This window comes from Protopterus annectens, chromosome 2.part1, assembly GCF_019279795.1.
Source record: "Protopterus annectens isolate FY-2018-M chromosome 2.part1, PAN1.0, whole genome shotgun sequence".
NCBI classification, from domain to species: domain Eukaryota; kingdom Metazoa; phylum Chordata; order Ceratodontiformes; family Protopteridae; genus Protopterus; species Protopterus annectens.
In genome coordinates, this window is record NC_056729.1 from 1,492,633,154 (window position 1) to 1,492,652,999 (window position 19,846).

The following is a 19,846-nucleotide window of genomic DNA, read 5'->3' on the forward strand; positions in this document are numbered from 1 at the left end:
GTATGTGGGGGTTATGGGCATGATGCAAGACAATGTGAAATAAAATGTTATAAATGTAAACAAACAGGCCATTCAGAGGCAGATTTTGAAAAAAGAAAGAAGAAGAAAAGTTGTGTGTGCAAGAGAATACAAGTAAAAATGAAAAGAATAAGAACATTTAATAATGCAACACAAGAGTTAGAAATAAAGGAAAGATTGTGAATTAGAGATTGAATCAAATGTTAGCGATGAGAGGGAAATTGATTGGAAAGTGGTTAAAAAGAAACACTACTGGAAAAAAGAGTGAAAAAGGAAAAATCTAGATTTAGGAATAAAAGCTAAAAAGAAAGGAAATGGTTAACAATATACACAATTTCATACAGATTAAAGAGGATAGAAGCAAATCATCTTATAATTCCATCAGTTAATGTGAATAGTATAAAAAGTTTGAAAAAAGTTCAGTAAGAAGGATTGGGGTATTGGAATAGTATAATAAATGTGAGGTAGACATTATAGTATTAGAAAATGTCAGAGATTTAACAAAGGAAGAAAAATCACAGCATTTAAGGAGAGGGGGTGTAATTTGGAATTTGGGGGAAGAAACCTGTTCAAGGATAACAGTATTACACAATACAGGAATTTCAATATTGGACTTCACTGTAGTAAGGTTAGGATGATTACTTGCAATAGATTTAAAATGGGAAGGTAAAATATATAGACTTATAGCGGTATATGCGCATGTATTATATAAACAGAGAGAGAGAGAGAAAATTTGTTTAAAAAATGTTTGACTGTTTCATAGTTAATATGGATATTATAATTCATGTGATTTAAATTATGATTTAAGGGACAAAAGGATAGATTAGATAAAAAAATAATGAGAGAGATTATGAAATGTGGAAATTTGGTTTGAGGGAATATAAATACAAGTATGTACAGAACAGGAAATGTTAAGTCAGAGACTGGCTATTTTTTTAGTCTCTAAAAGTATAAATATAGTAATAAAGCTGTGCAAACAGTTTTTTCAGATCATATGGCAATATGGATAGAAACTGAAGAAAATAAAGAACATATAACATGTGGAAAGGGGGTTAAAATATAAAAGAGAAGGCGTGGAATGAAAAGGGCAAGAAAATATATGTAAATTATGGAAAGAACATATGACTATGAGGATTTGTTCTAATAATTGTACAGAATGATGGTTAGTTTTTAAAGAAAAATATAAACTAGATTACTTATGATGGGAACATGGAATAAGACAAAAAGAAAAACAAAAACAAGAATATAGGAGGTTACATGATAACACATTAAATCTTGGAAAAAATGAGAATGCATACTACACTATAGAAGAAGAGATATATAGAAAGAAGTAAGAAAAAATAAAGGAGCTATTTTACAAAAAAGATATTTTCTGCATGGTAAAAAAAAGAAGACTTTTCTCCTTTTTAAGTAAAATAGTAAAAGTAGAAAGCAGTATAATGAGAGAAATGAAAAACAAAAATGGGGGAGTGGTAAAACAGAAAGCACCGTTGTGTACACTTACCATAAATGTAGATGTTCGAGTGTATTCACTGTTGCAGTCATCACATTTGGGTTATCCCTGCCAGGGTTGCCCTCAGCCGGCCTGAATACCGGAGGCTTAGTATTTCTGCGTCGGTTGCTGTCGCCTGAGGACTGACGTCAGGTCATCAGTAGTATAAAGTAAGGCAGCCAAAGCCATTACATCAGTTTTTCTTGCCCTAACCTGTCAGAAGCCCCCAAAGTAGGAGGCCAGGTTCTGGTGGAAGAACCCCACCAGTGGAAAATAAATACCAATATGTCCCTTGTAAGGAAAGAAAGAAAATAAAGGGAGATGGAGGGAGGAAACTAGGACTGGAACAGTGAATACATTCCAACACCTACATTTATGGTAAGTGTACACAACAGTACTATGTTCTACGTGTTTCACTGTTGCAGTCATCACATTTGGGTAGATTCCCAAAGCTGAGGAAATGGGTGGAGGCAGTCAAGGAAACTAGGGGCTGGCTAGGATGCCCTGCAAGACTGCAGAGGCAAACCCTGCCCTGGATTTGGAGAAGAGAGGCAGGTGGTAATGCTTGGTAAAAGTGTGAACAGATGACTAGGTGGCAGCCTCAAGGATGTCCCTGGTGGGGACTCCTCTCAGGAAAGCTGCAGAGGTGGAGGCTGCTCTGGTGGAGTGTGTCCTGACCCCTGGGGGGATGCTTTCCATGTTGTTTGTAGCAGAAATGGATGCAGTGTGCTATCTGTTTGGAAATGGTTTGCTTGGAGATGAGTTTGCCTTCTGCCCCTGTAGCAAAGCTAACCAGCAATTTATCAGACTTTCTGAAGGATTTAGTCCTATCCAGATAGAATCTGAGCTGTCTGTGCACATCTAGAGAGTGAAGAATCCTTTCCCCCATGTTCTGGGGATTAGGAAAGAAGGTGGGCAGATGAATGGATTGGTTGAGAGTCACACTGGACACCGCCTTATGTATGTAGGATGGGTTAGTTCTGAGGGATACCCTGTCTGCATGGAAGATGATGGGGGTCCCACAGCCATGAGTACTTGCAGCTCAGAGACTCTTCTGGCTGAAGTGATGGCCAGAAAGAAAGCTGTCTTCCAGGAGAGAAATTTTAGCTCTGCAGAAGAAGCTGGTTCCAAAGAGGGCAGGGTGAGCTTTTCCAAGACAAAGATAAGGTTCCAAGCTGGTGTTGGTGCCCTTCTGGGAGGCCTCAAGTTGCTAGCCCCTCTAAGGAACTGTTTGATCAAAGGGTGTGAGAAAAGGGGCTGCTCAGTGGCAAAATGAGCAGAAATAGCAGAGGCATGAATTTTTGTAGAGGAGAAAGAGAGACCACTGTGTAGTAGGTCAGCTAAGTAATCCAGGATGAGAGGGATGGAGGGCTGTGCCATATTGGCTCCCTTAGCCTGGATCCAGGTGCAGAACATTTTCCATTAATCTGCATAAGACTTTCTGGTGCTAGGACATCTGGCCTCATGGATAACATCCAGGACCTGTTTACTTAGAATGGCTAATTGGTTCAGGGTTAGGGAATAAGCCAAGCTGCCAAACTGAGTGTCTGCAATTTGGGATGCATGAATTCCCCTTCCTTCTGGGTCAGGAGGTTTGGAATCTGAAGAAGATGCCATGGAGGCAACAGGGACAGGCTCCGCAGCAAGGGGTACCAATGTTATCAAGGCCAGTCTGGAGATATAAGAATGGTCCTTGGTTTTTCCTCCCTTATTTGGAGCAGTACCCTGGGGATGAGAGGTAGGGGAGGAAAGGCATAAACCAATAGACTGACCCAGGGGAAGGACAGGGCATCCACTTTCCAAGCCATGCAGTGATGCTCCCTGGTGCACAATTTTCTGAGCTGATGGTTGGTGTGGGAGGCAAAGAGGTCGACCTTCAGGGTTCCCCATTTCTGAGTTATTAGGGTGAAGGTACTTTAGTTGAGTTGCCACTCATGTGGGTCCAGAAGGTTTCTGCTTACTTGGTCTATTGGTCTGCCAGAGAGTTGAGAGAGCCTGGTAGGAATTGTGCTAACAGGTGTAGTTGCCTGGAAGAGGCTGTGAGCCAAAGGGTCATGGCCAGCCTGCATACAGGGTAGGAGTGAGTCCATCCCTGCTTGTTGATGTACCACATCACAGTGGTGTTGTCTGCTTTGATCAGGAGAACCCCTGGAGAGAGAAGGGGTTTGAAAGCTATCAAGGCGTGCTGCACACACAGCCATTATCTGTTTTTGATTGATGTGCAGAGGGATTTCCTGAGGGCTCCATTGACCCTGTATGCACCTGCCATCTAGGTGTGCACCCCAAGGGTAGTCTGATGCATCTGTGGTGATTGTCTGGGTGGTGGGGGGGGAGGGCAGTCCCTTGTTGTGGAAGCATGCTGTTGCCCACCAAAGAAATTCCTTTCTGAGGCAAGGAATTATAGGTAGAAGAGTTTCCAGGTCTTGAGAATGTTGACACCAAAGGCTCTTTAGGTGCCACTGAAGTTTCCTCATGTGCAGTTTGGCATATGGAATGAGTAGTATGCAAGATGCCATGAACCCCAGAGTTTCCAGGATCTTCCTTGCAGATAGCTGGGGCCTGGTGGCTAGCTGAGAGAAGTAGCTTGTCAGGAAAATTTGTTTCTCTGGTGTAAGGAATGCCATCTGGGATGCTGTGTCCAGACTTGCTCCCAGGAAGATTATCCTTTGGTTGGGCACCTGTTTGGATTTCTTTTCATTGATTGTGTATCCTAGGGAAGTTAGTAGTGTCTTTATAAAGGCCAGGTGCTTGAGCAGCTTTTCCTGGCTGTCTGCCTGAATAAGGCAGTCATCTAAGTATGGGTACATTTGAATATTTCTTTGTCTGCAAAATGCAATGGCCGGAGCCAAACATTTTGTAAAAACTCTGGGAGCAGTAAATAAGCCAAAGGGAAGCACAAAGAACTGAAAATGTTGAGATCCTGCCCTGAAGCAGAGATATTTCCTGTATGATTCCCTGATAGGAATGTGAAGGCAGGCCTCTTTTGGATCTAGGGTGGCTAGCCAAGCGTCCTTGGAAAGCATGGGTAGCAGCTGCTGGAGGGTGAGCATTTTGAATTTTGGGATCACTGGGAAGGTGTTTAGAACTGATAGATCTAGGATTGGGCACCAGAAAAAGTCTGGAGTAGAAGCCTTGGCCTATCTGCTTTGCAGGAGCGTGCTCTACTGCTCTCATATAGAGAAGGGAAAGGATTTGCTTTTGAGCCTCTGCCCACTGATTTGGTGGTAGATCTGGGAACCCTTTTGGGGTTGGAAGGGTATGCAAGGAAAATTTGTATCACTGAGACACAATGTTCAGAACCTATTGGTCCTTGGTTATGGTGGCCCAGGTGCTTGAACAAAATTAGAGTTTTCCTCCTGGGATTAGTGAAGGTGGGCAGAGGGGGAGGAGGAAAAGGTCAGTCATTGTGAGTTCTTGCCATAAGGGGGTGGCTTAGAAGTCCCTGGTTTTGAAGTGGCGGTAGTCCACTGCTTAGATCTCTGCATTCCTTGGGGCTGCTGTCTGGGTGGTCTCTTTCCACAGGGCCTAGGCTGGGCTGGGTTACTCGGAGCAGGAAAACACCAGTGCTTCGAGGGACAATGCCTGCTGAATCCAGGGGGGCTGGACTTGTAAGAAATCATCAACTGTTTGCATAGATTTTGCTTTTTCTTCCATCTTTTTAAGACCTCTTCTACCTTAGTGCCAAATAAGTTATCTTTGTGCAAGGGGTCATCCAACAATTAAGATTTGACATGGTCTGGCAATGCATGCATGTCTTCTAATGACAGATCCAGTGACTGCTGCCCTGCAAGAAGCTTCTAGGGCATCAAAACCTCAGTGCAAAGTGTGTTTTGTTATTTGGCTTGCAGAATGCATTAAGTCTTGTAAATCTTTAGATTCTGTCCAAGCAGGAAGGGAAGACATTTTTGGTTTAATGAGTTCAGTATATGGAACTGACAATTTAGTGCCCTGATAGCAAGAGTAGCTGCGGTGTATACTTTTTTACCCCATCTGTCCAATACTCGGGAATCCCTGTCTGAGGGTGTGGGATTCTTAGCAGGGGTTGATTTAATCCCTTTTGGCCCTTGAGAAATGATCTCAGGGTCAGCTGTTGGATTTTTAAAAAGATACTTGTATGAGTCAGGGACTTTATAGTACCTGTCTGGTTTTCTGGGAGCAGGAGGTAGGGCATCAGGAGTCAAGCTGGATTCAAGGACTGGGGGGATGGCCAAGGGTCTGTGTTGCGGAAGATCTAAGAATTTCAAGTCTCTTTTTTAGACTGAGGGTAGTCCTGACTCTCCCAATGGAAATGCTCCCTTAAAGTATGTAGGGTTTCCCCAAAGGAAAAATCCTCTGGGGGAGATGCTGAAGGAATGGAGTCTTCTGTATCAGACTACTGATAAGTGGAGAGGGGTTGCGTGTCTTCATAGTCAGATGCATCAGATTCATCTGACTCTTGTTCAGACAAAACTACAGGAGACAGATCTCTTTTCCTTTTTGAGGGGGTTGCATGGCTTCCCCTGATCAGCATGATAAGGTCTTCTGCCATTTTAAGCATTTGAGACTGAGGCAAGGCAGCAGCTGCCTGAGAGTGGGTCATTGGTTTCTTGGGTTTGTTTCAAACCCTGGGCCTAAGAAACTTGGTTATTTTTGAAAGAACGGTAGTCACAAAAGAAGACATTGGTTTGTGTTGAGATTCGGTAGTGCAAAGGACTTCCTCGGAAACCAGTGCCTGCTCAGCAGCTCTGGACCCATCCAAGGAAGCGATGACAGCATGATCCTTAGTCGAAGAAGGGTTTTGCTGCATACCAAACTCAGAAATGGTCCCAGTAGCGGCCTGCGAATCAACAGAAGCGGGCATCAGGGGCTGCAAAAGTGCCTCACTGAGTACTGGAGGACTGACAGCTTAACGGAAGCACCCTCAGTAGGTTTGGACCTGTGCAGTCTGTCTCTGTCTTTATCTTTACATTTTTTTGGAAGATCTGCAGCTTGATGGCTTACCGAAGCTATATCGGAGTTCGAAGACTAAACGAAAATATTTGGCTACAATAAGGGCCCGATGACAGATAGTTCTCACGTTGAACAAAGCACAGAAGCGACAACGGGGGATGTCGTGGTCTGGGCCTAAACAAGTGATGCAGTAAGAGTAGAAGTCTCTGTGTGGTATTTGCTTTCCACAGGTGAGACAATTGTTAGCTTTTTCTGACATCAGTGCAAGAAAAAAGGGTGCCCAATGGGGTACTTAGCTTTAGAAGACTTCAACTTCAGTTCGGAGATGAAAACTCAGGTAGCGGCCGGCCGGCTCTCATGTGAACTGCTTCTGCTTCTGGCTCCATTGCAAAAAAGACTGATGTAATGGCATTGGCTGCCTTACTTTATACTACTGATGACCTGACGTCGGTCCTCAAGCGACAGCAAACAATGCAGAAATACTAAGCCTCTGGTATTCGAGCCGGCCAAGGGCTACCCTGGCAGGGATAACCCAAATGTGATGACTGCAACAGTGAAACACAAAGAACATTGAAGAATTATAGAAACTGTAGTACAGTATGTTAAAGAAATGGTAAAGAAAAAAAGAATTAAAAAATGACAATGATTGGAATGTTAAGAAATTTACTGAAGAAATAAAGAAAGGTATAGATAAACATTTTACTATATTGCAATTAGGTATAGTAAAGCAGAAACTAAACATTAATTCAAACCTCGTGTACAGGAACTTGAGGGCCTGTAAAACTCAACACTGCTTGTTCGCAAAGTCACAAAAATACTGCATTCCTCTGCAGACACCGGCATGTAGTACTAAACAGCAATGGCAAGTAAAAAGCAAAACCAGAAAGCAGTCCACAACGTCCAAAATGATAAAAAACCTTCTTTATTGCATGCAGTAGTAAGCGCTTTCACCAGAATGGCTTCCTCAGACTGTAGACATTAATTCAGGAATATGTTTAGATGGTATAGGTTATTTAATGTATACAAATTTGGAATTACTGTAAAAAGAAATCTTGATAGATATATTTAATAAGTATTTAAAAATTATATTTGGTATGCTCAAATGTGTAGTGGTACTATATGAAATTTATATGGAAGAAAGGAGAGACGGCTGATATGACTAATTGGAGGCCAGTGGTTTTAAATAATACTGACTATAAGATATTTATGAAAATAATACAAATAAGAATACAAATTAAGATACATAAAGTGTTAGAGGATAGTATTTGTGATATTAAAGGAAATGATGTCAAGAAATGTTAATGATTGTTAGAAAAATGATATTCAAAAAGAAAATAATGTAGCAAACATATTGGTAGGGGATGCAAATAAAGCATGTGACACTAAATCATGATATACTACGGAGATTAATGGAAAATACAATTTTAGTAAACAAATAAAGAAAGTGATCAAATCATCGCATAGTTACAGTAAAGTAAGAGTTTTGATAAATGGATGGTTAATTGAAGAGATAGAAATGAACAGGGGTTTAAAATGAGGTGGTTCACTGAGCAGTATTTTATTTAGGATAGTTGCGAAGTGCACAGTAAAAAAATAAAGAAATGGAAAAGACACAGTATATACAGAGTAATGGTATTCAATATCTAGTTATTGTGTCTTATCCAGATGGTATTCTTATGACTAAGGAAAGTAAAACAATGGAACACATGATTATTAATGTAAATAACAGTTTACAAGACATATGATTTGAAGACAATTTGAAAGGAATTAAGTTTGGAATAAAGAAATATCTGCCCTATGACTAAAATTTGGTACATTGTGTAATTCAGGAACAATGGATGAAAATCTTACAGAACTAATGGATATCAGTATTATATTAAGTAGATATAGATTATCATATAGAAAAAGGTGTATTTAATAAATTCTATTTAGATGGGTAAAATAGCATATATTGCTAGTGTATATACAATGCCAAAAGATTTGGAAAAACAGTTTACTGAGTTAATATTTAGATTCATTTGGGGTTATAGATTAAACTCAGTGTAGAGAGGAGTACTGTATTTGGATAAGGATGATGGTGGTTTGGGGTTATTGAATCCTATAGTTTATGAAGCATCATTAAACTTGTATAGGGTGCTATGATAGATATGGAAAAGAAAATAATTTAGTAATAAAAATATTTAAGAAAAGATAAAATATAGGTTCAATGTTTCGGTTAATTTCATTTCCACATTTAATTTAGAGAGTACTCCCATTATGAACATAATAAAGAAGAACTGGGCATATATTATTCACGAACCAAATATGGCTACAAAATTTGATATTACCCCTAGTTTTACATACAGGAAGGGTTACAACTTGAAGAGCTTATTAGAAATGAAAATGCCAGTGAACATGAAAACCACAGGGATGTTTAAATGTGAGAATTGTAATTTCTGTAAATTTATGGACACTGCTAACAATTTCACTCTGGGAGAGTCAAGATTTAGACTCAAACAGAAATGTATTGTAATTCATGATTAGTGGTGTACTTAGCAAGATGCCAGTGTTGCCCAGTCTTCTATATTGGGAAGACTGAACGTCATCTTAGGGACAGGGTGTATGAACATCAATATGCTATAGCTAAATTGAAATTAGATGATGCGAGAGCAAAACATGTTTCATTGGCACCTGATCATAAATTCAAATATTTAGCTATAGATCAGATTAGCCAAGAAGCAAGAGGTGGCCCTGTCCAGTTAAAGCTAGTAGAACTTCAAGTAGTTTGGCAAATAAGGCTTAATGTGTATCGCTACCCAGGGATTAATGATGATTGCTCGATCAAATGTGTTTTGAAATTAAAGAGTTTGCTAAGGTAATAATCATATCTAGTACCTAAATACATATTAACATCATTTAAGTTTGATTACTCATGGCTGGTTGAAGTTCTGATCTGTAATTTTGAAGGTTTAAATTATTTAGACTTTCTACTTAAGTGCAATATGGACAGTTGCGTCATATGTTAAACTGGTTTTTGTCCCATTGATGTGACTGAACCTACCTGTTGTTAATGAGTTTTTATTTAGGTTTTGTTAATTTAGAATTTTTGTTGTTCAAATTTTGTAAATAAGTATTTACAAAGTCAGTTATCTTTTTGTATGTTAGATCCACTATCTGGCAAGATTGCCGAGTTTATTGGTTGTTTTCTTGACAACCTTCTGACAATTTTTAACAATTTTTAAATTTTTAGTTGAGTATTCAAGGTTGTTGGTTCATTTAAGTAGTGTTTTTACATTATATTTAGTCTTTACATAGTGAGTGAGTTTGTTTCACTCACTACTCGCTCCCCGCCTGTTAACAATGTTTCATGAATGAATAGTGACGTAACCCATGAGCCATCTAGTGATTGGGAGTAGCAGTCACATGATGTTTTATGTTTCTATTTAAGTGGTAGAACATTGCATATAGAATGTAGTTTGCATTTGAGAAAGTTGGATTATGGATGAAGAAAAGCACTTCATGCATTTTATTTCTTGTCAATAAACGCATTTTTGACATTAATAACAGCTGTTTGCTTTTGGAACACATACAGATTGTGGTTGGACTCTCGTGTGGCTCGCAGCTTGGTTCCTGTCTTTTTCCTAGTTTGTCTTATTTGGTCGAGTTTTGTTTTAGTTATGGCAGCTGGTAACACGGGTAGTCCAAGCTTGTTTTCCCAGCCTTTGGTAGGGAATTCTAACAATGCTACTATTCTGGAGGAACTTTTTAAATGCGTGGATACATTGACTTCAAAACTTGACATGTTGGAACAACATCGTGAAACAATGTGGGGGAACAATGTTACTAATAGCAACCCGGTAGGCCCTTTAGACCAACCTGGTTGTACTTCCTTGCCTTTGGGTTCGACTAACAACCAAGATGCCATTCTACCTGCTCAAATTAATGGTAGTCCGAATGGCCAATGTACGTACGTTGTTGTACAAGGCAATGCAGTTAACATTGAGCAGATACCCGGTACCTCGGGGCTCATGGGGGCTCCTTCATTTGTAGATTGGATTAAAGGAGGTTTCAACCTTTCAACGAACCAAAATCAACAAGCAGGAGAACCGGCTGGAGGTAACGGTATGAATCAGAACTGCATTGCTAATAACTTAAAAACCTTAGATTTTAAAATAGTTAAGGTAAAAAAATTGCAATTGGAAGTAGGGTATTTTAGAGAATGCATACAGCAACAAGTTATCCCAAAGGGGCTTAGAAGGTCCCAATACCCTACAGGTTTGGAAAACAATTCATTATTCCATAAAGAATTGGTACAACTGTTTGATAAGCAGGGCTTTGAACTTTTGGAATTAATGAGCAAGCATTACAACAACTGGATCGACATGTTACTGATAGAAGTAACAGACTTGGACAATAAGATCAAAACTGATATTGACTTTAATAGGTACTAATTTGACTACAACAGAATTTTTTCAAGTATTGATCAGTACCTATTGAAGTTAAAGGCAATCAAAATAAAAAATGGCACGTGATAAACTAGCTTACACGAATGGTACAGTATATCCTAGACCCCTTGTGTCACAAACATGGGCACCAAATATGGGGTATCAAGGTACTTATGAATAGAACTCATCAAGTGACCTACGTGAACTTTCCAACCGCGGTAACCATTCTGACCTTAATAACAGCCAGGTCAATGAGGGTGGACCTACTCCATTGAGGAGAAGTGAAAGACTGCAGAGTCGTAATGGGGGGATGCAATCAAATTACGCCCACAGCACTAGTGCTGGTTTCCACCAAGAAAATTTTCGGGACCCCAATCACACTGGGGCAGTGCCAAAATGGGGGAATTATGGACAACAGAAATGCATGAACAAGAAATTCAACAAGCGGAAATGCTAGAGAACGATTTAAAGATTGTTAAAAATAAAACTGGTGACTTCAAGATTTTTAACTATTCATCAGTGAGCATTAACCCAGAGTTGGCTGATATTCTGGCCAAGGGTTATACTTTTGTTCCAAGCAAATATATGAACTTGGCTAGAACTATTATAGATGTGAAAATGTTCACTAGAAAACTTAATTTAAAATTGCTGTTTTGTGATGAACAGACATATGTATCAGACTTGCAGTCAGTGTTACGTGTGCCGAGCACATTTAATCCACCCTTAAATCCAGTGTTACATATGTTTGAGTGCATGTGTGAATTGGATTTGAGATTCCTTAATAATTCAAGTAGGCCCCATGACCAGAGTATGAATCTTAGCAGGGATGAATGGGATGACCTCAACTTTTTGAGATCACTTGATGTTAGAATCAGCAAACCTGATAAAGGGGGAGGTATAATCATTATGTATAAAACTGATTATAGTAACAGGATGTTGGATGTCCTAAGTACTGAAGTTTATGTGCTAGCATCACTTAATGAAGTAAATAGAGATTACCAACATATTAGAAGCTTTTTGAATGATCTATTCATAAAAGCAAGATTTGACATCAACACCTTTAATTTTCTCACCATTCAATACCCTAGAATTCCAGTTATGTTTGGGATAGCCAAGATCCATAAAAACTTGATTAATCCACCCATAAGGCCACTTGTTGACGGGAGAGGGTCTATCACATATGCTTGTGTGAAATACGTGGATATTATTATTAAGAAATACCTAGTAGATGAGACCAAAGTCTGTAAGGACTCATGGTCATTCCTAGAAAAAAATTAACAACTTGAATTATAATACTAATTTCAGTTTTCTTACAATAGATGTGAAGGATCTGTATATGTCTATTCCCCATGCTCAGGTTATTGAATGGGTACAAGAAATGATGAGCTCAAAAGGGACGACTTCTTCAGAAATTTTGCTAGTAACAGAACTTCTGGATATTATCTTGTCATATAATTATTTTATTTTTGACAAAAGGTTTTATCTCCAGAAAGTAGGTGTTGCCATGAGTTCGCCAGTAGGGGCTAGTTTCGCCAATATGGTGATGGCAAGGTGGGAGAGGCAATTCATCCTGGAGAATGAAGAATTTAAAGAAATCATTAAATTCTACACACGTTATCTTGACAATATTTTTATCATCCTCGAAGCAGATGAAAGTAAGGCACAACAATTTGTTGAGTTTATCAATCACACTACAGACTTTCTTAAATTCACAGCTAGTTTCAATATGGATGCGATAGCTTATTTAAACATCAATCTCAGGAAGGATAGAGGAAATAAGTGCTATTTAGCTAATATTTTCAGGAAAAGTAATTATTCAAATTCTTTCCTACATTTCTCAGGTTGCAACTCTTTTCAACAAAAGCATTCTGTAGTCAAGGGTCAATTAGTTTGAGCGGCAAGGATAATCTCATTGGATGATGATTTTAATATGGAATGTAAGACACTTGAGAAAATGTTTCTGGCCCGTGCTTACCCATTAGGGTTGATTCAAAACCTTATGATTGAAGTTCAAGGTAAGAGGAAAATGGGTTTATTCACCAATATTGCAACCGAAATTTAAATTGCTAAATCAGGTCGATGAAGCATCAGTTAGTTTTGAACAAGCATCTACAAGTATTAAGGTGGAATCCAAAGTTTCGGTTAATTTCATTTCCACATTTAATTTAGAAAGTACTCCCATTATGAACATAATAAAGAAGAACTGGGTATATATTATTCACAAACCAAATATGGCTAGAAATTTTGATATTACCCCTAGTTTTACATATAGGAGGGGTTACAGCTTGAAGAGCTTATTAGAAATGAAAATGCCAGTATACATGAAAACCACAGGGATGTTTAAATGTGAGAATTGTAATTTCTGTAAATTTATGGACACTGCTAACAATTTCACTCTGGGAGAGTCAAGATTTAGACTCAAACAGAAATTTATTGTAATTCACGATTAGTGGTATACTTAGCAAGATGCCAATGTTGCCCAGTCTTCTATATTGGGAAGACTGAACGTCGTCTTAGGGACAGGGTGTATGAACATCAATATCCTATAGCTAAATTGAAACTAGATAATGCGATAGCAAAGCATGTTTCATTGGCACCTGATCATAAATTCAAATATTTAGCTATAGATCAGATTAGCCAAGAAGCAAGAAGTGGCCCTGTCCAGTTAAAGCTAGAAGAACTTGAAGTAGCTTGGCAAATAAGGCTTAATGTGTATCGCTACCCAGGGATTAATGATGCTTGCTCGATCAAATGCGTTTTGAAATTAAAGAGTTTGCTAAGGTAATAATCATATCTAGTACCTAAATACATATTAACATCATTTAAGTTTGATTACTCATGTCTGGTTGAAGTTCTGATCTGTAATTTTGAAGGTTTAAATTATTTAGGCTTTCAACTGTTAAACTGTTTTTTGTCCCATTGATGTGACAGAACCTAACTGTTGGTAATGAGTTTTTAGTTAGGTTTTGTTACTTTAAATTTTTTGTTGTTCAAATGTTGTAAATAAGTATTTACAAAGTCAGTTATCTTTTTATATGTTAGATCCACTATCTGGCAAGATTGCCAAGTTTATTGGTTGTGTTCTTGATGACCTTCTGACAATTTTTAACAATTTTTAAATTTTAGTTGAGTATTCAAGGTTGTTGGTTCATTTAAGTAGTGTTTTTACATTATATTTAGTGTTTACGTACTGAGTTTGTTTCACTCACTACTCGCTCCCCACCTGTTAACAATGTTTCATGAATGAATAGTGACGTAACCCATGAGCCATCTAGTGATTGGGAGTAGCATTCACATGATGTTTTATGTTTCCATTTAAGTGGTAGAACATCAGGGGCACTCTATCAGCTTCTGGAAAGTGACTCAGTAAGGGGCACAAAGAAACTATACCAGGTTGCAAGGCAAAGACAGAAAGATAAAGAAGATAGTCAGACACCCTTCATAAGGGATTCCAACAACAACCTGCTTACCAGCCCACAGGACATCAAAGGCAGATGGAAGGAGTATTTCCAGCAGCTTCTGAATGAAGAAAACCCCACAGAAGCGGTACTGCCCCAGAAACAGCCTACAGTGAGAGTAGAAGAGGAGCCCAGCTTAGAAGAAGTGCAAGAGCAGCACTAAGGAAAATGAAGTCAGGGAAAGCAGCAGGCTCCAGATGAGGTCACAGCAGATATGATAAAGATGCTGGGTGAGCTAGGAGAAATGGCTCCTGAGGGTACTGATTATTGTAACAGGATGTTGGATGTCCTAAGTACTGAAGTGTATGTGCTAGCATCACTTAATGAAGTAATTAGAGATTACCAACGTATTAGAAGCTTTTTGAATGATCTATTCATAAAAGCAAGATTTGACATCAACACCTTTAATTTTCTCACCATTCAATACCCCAGAATTCCAGTTATGTTTGGGATACCCAAGATCCATAAAAACTTGATTAATCCACCCATGATACCACTTGTTGATGGGAGAGGGTCTATCACATATGCTTGTGCGAAATATGTGGATATTATTGTTAAGAAATACCTAGTAGATGAGACCAAAGTCTGTAAGGACTCATGGTCATTCCTAGAAAAAAATTAACAACTTGAGTTATAATACTAATTTCAGCTTTCTTACAATAGATGTGAAGGATCTGTATATGTCTATTCCCCATGCTCAGGTTATTGAATGGGTACAAGAAATGATGAACTCAAAAGGGACGACTTCTTCAGAAATTTTGCTAGTAACAGAACTTCTAGATATTATTTTGTCATATAATTATTTTATTTTTGACAAAAAGTTTTATCTCCAGAAAGTAGGTGTTGCCATGAGTTAAGCCAGTAGGGGCTAGTTTCGCCAATATGGTGATGGCAAGGTGGGAGAGGCAATTCATCCTGGAGAATGAAGAATTTAAAGAAATCATTAAATTCTACACATGTTATCTTGACAATATTTTTATCATCCTCGAAGCAGATGAAAGTAAGGCACAACAATTTGTTGAGTTTATCAATCACAGTACAGACTTTTTTAAATTCACAGCTAGTTTCAATATGGATGAGATAGCTTATTTAGACATCGATCTCAGGAAGGATAGAGGAAATAAGTGCTATTTAGCTAATATTTTCAGGAAAAGTACTTATTCAAATTCTTTCCTACATTTCTCAAGTTGCCACTCTTTTCAACAAAAGCATTCTGTAGTCAAGGGTCAATTAGTTTGAGCGGTAAGGATAATCTCATTGGATGATGATTTTAATATGGAATGTAAGACACTTGAGAAAATGTTTTTGGCCCGTGCTTACCCATTAGGGTTGATTCAAAACCTTATGATTGAAGTTCAAGGTAAGAGGAAAACGGGTTTATTCACCAATATTGCAACCGAAATTTAAATTGCTAAATCAGGTCGATGAAGCATCAGTTAGTTTTGAACAAGCATCTACAAGTATTAACGTGGAATCCAAAGTTTCGGTTAATTTCATTTCCACATTTACTTTAGAGAGTACTCCCATTATGAACATAATAAAGAAGAACTGGGCATATATTATTCACAAACCAAATATGGCTAGAAAATTTGATATTACCGCTAGTTTTACATATAGGAGGGGTTACAGCTTGAAGAGCTTATTAGAAATGAAAATGCCAGTGAACATGAAAACCACAGGGATGTTTAAATGTGAGAATTGTAATTTCTGTAAATTTATGGACACTGCTAACAATTTTACTCTGGGAGAGTCAAGATTTAGACTCAAACAGAAATGTAATTGTAATTCCCGATTAGTGGTATACTTAACAAGATGCCAATGTTGCCCAGTCTTCTATATTGGGAAGACTAAATGTCGTCTTAGGGACAGGGTGTATGAACATCAATATGCTATAGCTAAAGTGAAACTAGATAATGCGATAGCAAAGCATGTTTCATTGGCACCTGATCATAAATACAAATATTTAGCTATAGATCAGATTAACCAAGAAGTAAGAGGTGGCCCTGTCCAGTTAAAGCTAGAAGAACTTGAACTAGCTTGGCAAATAAGGCTTAATGCATATCACTACCCAGGGATTAATGATGCTTGCTTGATCAAATGCGTTTTGAAATTAAAGAGTTTGCTAAGGTAATAATCATATCTAGTACCTAAATACATATTAACATCATTTAAGTTTGATTACTCATGTCTGGTTGAAGTTCTGATCTGTAATTTTGAAGGTTTAAATTATTTAGGCTTTCATCTTAAGTGCAATATGGACAATTGTGTCATATGTTAAACTGTTTTTTGTTCCATTGATGTGACAGAACCTAACTGTTGGTAATGAGTTTTTAGTTAGGTTTTGTTACTTTAGATTTTTTGTTGTTCAAACGTTGTAAGTAAGTATTTACAAAGTCAGTTATCTTTTTGTATGTTAGATCCACTATCTGGCAAGATTGCCAAATTTATTGGTTGTGTTCTTGATGACCTTCTGACAATTTTTAACAATTTTTATATTTTAGTTGAGTATTCAAGGTTGTTGGTTCATTTAAGTAGTGTTTTTACATTATATTTAGTGTTTACGTACTGAGTGAGTTTGTTTCACTCACTACTCACTCCCCACCTAACAATGTTTCATGAATGAATAGTGACTTAACCCATGAGCCATCTAGCGATTGGGAGTAGCAGTCACATGATGTTTTATGTTTCCATTTAAGTGGTAGAACATTGCATATAGAATGTAGTTTGCATTTGAGAAAGTTGGATTATGGATGACTAAAAGCGCTTCATGCATTTTATTTCTTGTCAATAAACACATTTTTGACATTAATAACAGCTGTTTGCTTACAGAACACATACAGATTGTGGTTGGACTCTCGTGTGGCTCGCAGCCTGGTTCCTATCTTTTGCATAGGTTCTTAGGTTCATAGATTAGTACTAGGCTAACTGCCCTTGCAAGCCATTATAAGCCTAGCCAATTATCCCCTATGAGATTCAAACCCTGTACCTTGTGTTTGTAAAGCAAACACCTTAACCATTAGACCACCCTCCCAAGCCCTATACTAGTGAGTACAATCTAATGAAACTGAATAAATAGAACAGATAATTGAGAAATGAAAAAATAAAAATGTATTAAGAAAAGAATACAAATGTGGAAGTTAAATATAGAAAAAGTGGAAGAAAATAGAAGAGCTTGGTATAAGTACATAGATTCCTGTCCCAGAGACTTCCCGTACTCTGAAACAGGCTACCCATCTATGTCAAGCAAAGTTCTTGATTAGCACTCTTCAAGAAAAATCTTGATGAGTGGATGGGAAATAGGAAATACACCCCAGGGATCACTTCTGTGTCTCTGCTCGACAGTGGCACAGGAAAATAACTTTCTTGGGTGGCGTAATCCAGGGAACCTTGTTGGCTAGGCTACGTAGGCCCTTGGGCCGATAGCCTAGTACCTACCTATGAACCTATGAACCTATGGTATAATATTATTCTATAAACCCATGGAAGCATTTGATGGAATTAAAATAAATGCTATAAAACAAAGAAACAAATGGTGTATGAAGAATGTGGAATGCCAGGATTTTGTGTGGAGATTACAAATAAATAAACTACCAATTAAGGAAAACCTGCCCTATAAATGGTAAATGAGAGAGTATGCATTTTTTATAGAGAAATAGAAACTGCAGAGCATGTCTTTTTGACATGTGGGAGAGTAAAAGTAAATGGGAAAAATGATAGAAAAATATTTGAATGAAATACAAAATTATAAACAGTTAAATATGGATATGATTGAATGTGTACTTTATGAGGATACAAGTAAGGAATGTGTTTTAAGTTTAGATAAAAAATAGTTCTGTGTCATTGTGACTATTTGGAATGCAAGACTAAATGAGATTATGTTTAATGGTAATTGGGCATTACCAAATATATTAAGAAAAATTAAGTGGTGGTTACAGAAAAAGGAGTGGGCCTATATGTCTATGATATGTGAACTTTGAAAATATGAAGATATGAAACTTTGCTGTATATCTTTGCAAATATGTGACTACATTAACTTGTATATATTTGTAAATGTATAGTTATATATAATAAAGGACCCCTACTCATTTTGGCACTCGCGGTCAGTACATCTGACAAGTGTGCATGCACATTCCATTTCCAGAGCAGTGGCAGCTGGGATGATGGTGCATCACATGGCAAGCAGATAGAGACAGGAGTTGATGTAAATGTCAGCTCTATAGCATTAACCAAAAAGAGTTCGGAAGATATGTTTAAGAAAAAGGAAATCATGGATGAAATCATGGAGGATGCAGAGGAGCTATTTCAAAGAAATTTGGGAGTTTGTGAGGATAGGAACAGCTGGAAGAGGATGTTGTTATTACAACCTTCCAATCAGGAAGACTGCAGGATGATTTATTGATGGACTTGATGGAACAAAACAAACCAGAGACTGGAAAAGAACTGTCTTGGGGTGAGATTAAAAAGGAACAGGTAAAAGATATACACAAGTAAACATTTACAGAAGCAGTAAGGGATAAGAGAGAAGGAAAAAGAGAGAGTAAGAAGATGGAAGAAACAAGAAAAAAGAAGTATGTTGTGCACATGCATAGTAAGGAAGAGAAATAAATGGACATATATGGAATATGAGACACAGTGATTGTGCCTTGAGAAAACAAGGCACAAGAGGTAAGAGTGTTTATTTTGATAAAAAAGGGACATATTGTGACATTTTTGAGACTGCTACATGATTAGAGGCTTTTTTAGGTGGAATATGGTAAAAGAAAGATATGCATCCATGGAATTACTATATAAATTAAGACTTTCTACCATGAAACACAAACAAAAATTGCATATACATTTTCATAAGGAGACAGAAAGAGAAACTGTAAACAAATATTTATTTATTAAAGAAATTTTGTAAAGAAGTTAAAGACATTTCAAAATTAATAGATAACAGTGATCTGTGGACTGGGGAGATGAGATTGTAATGTTATTTCGAAAGTAGTAAATGACAGACTTGTACATATTCCAAGCATAATTAATGTTGAAGGAAATAGAGCGATTATAAAGTAGTGGGGACAATTGAAACATGTTTTTCTTGTGGGAAATAGGGACATTTTGTAAGTAATTGTGATAAGAAGAAATATTTTATATGTGGGAAGATTTGACAGGATGCAAAAAATGTGAAATAATATATTATAAGTGTAAACAAACAGGACATTTATGGGTGGATTGTACAAAAGAGCAAAAAGAAAAAGTGAGTGTAGAAAAAATGCAAGTGAAGGTGAAAAAATAAGCAGCAATTGCAACAAGAGCAACAAAATGACTGCAGAAAAGACAAATAATGATATACAAAATGTAGATAATGACAAAAAAGGAAAAAGAGGAAAGTGAAACAGAAGTTTGGTAAGAAGTTCATGATAGGAAGATATAGATTGGAGGGGAGTTAAAAAGAAAAATTCTACTGCAAAAAGACTAAAAGATAGAAAAAAAGGAAATGCCAAGGATTAGACATGAAAGTGAAAAAGAAAGGAAATGGATAAAAA

The 19,846-nt window shown here is 37.6% G+C and overlaps 1 long non-coding RNA gene across 1 annotated transcript in view; it reads right to left on the reverse strand.

Annotated features, from left to right (window-relative positions):
* Positions 1 to 19,846, reverse strand: part of LOC122794505 — a 112,615-nt gene that overhangs the window by 47,227 nt on the left and 45,542 nt on the right. The gene's annotated exons all lie outside the window — the stretch shown is intronic.